Source organism: Buceros rhinoceros, unplaced genomic scaffold, assembly GCF_000710305.1.
Source record: "Buceros rhinoceros silvestris isolate BGI_N320 unplaced genomic scaffold, ASM71030v1 scaffold8000, whole genome shotgun sequence".
Taxonomy (NCBI): domain Eukaryota; kingdom Metazoa; phylum Chordata; class Aves; order Bucerotiformes; family Bucerotidae; genus Buceros; species Buceros rhinoceros.
In genome coordinates this window covers 107143-107630 of record NW_010391257.1, presented here as the reverse complement: position 1 = coordinate 107630, position 488 = coordinate 107143, and the positions used below count along the sequence as shown (strand labels likewise).

Sequence of the window (488 nt, the reverse complement as noted above, 5' to 3'; positions counted from 1 at the left end):
GCTGGCCCCGCCCCCGCCTCCTCCGGAGACCCTCGCCTCTGCCCCCCTTCCTCGGGGGAAGGCGAGGAGGGAGCAGAGAGCTACGGTCGGCGAGAGGCAGTTTCTTTCGCTTGTGGTGGCAGCTCTGTGTATGCCTCTCATAGAGAGGAGAGAGAGGAGAGAGTCTGAGCGCAGTTTTAGTGCAACTCAAAATTAGCGGGCATGTTTAACATCGATAATCGGCACGGAGCATGGGCTAGGAAACGATCCTCGCAGCCGGGGGGGGCCGGGCGCTGCCCTCCGAGCCCTTCCCGAAGAAAAATAACAAAAGGGGCACCCAAGACGGTGTGTAATCAAATAGCCATCTTTAGGCTTCAAGGCTAGGGACAGAAATGTAGGCCTCAAAAGAAAGGCCTCTCTGTGCCTGTGGATCTGTCTGGGGGGGACCCCCCGGGCCGGCTCCCCCGCGCCCCGCAGGCCCCGGGGCCCCCCCGCCAACCCTTCCCCGC

General features: G+C 62.5%; 1 protein-coding gene across 1 annotated transcript in view; it reads left to right on the top strand.

Annotated features, from left to right (window-relative positions):
- The window catches only part of ARID2 (AT rich interactive domain 2 (ARID, RFX-like)), a 103340-nt gene that overhangs the window by 777 nt on the left and 102075 nt on the right, over window positions 1-488 (top strand). The window lies entirely within an intron of this gene.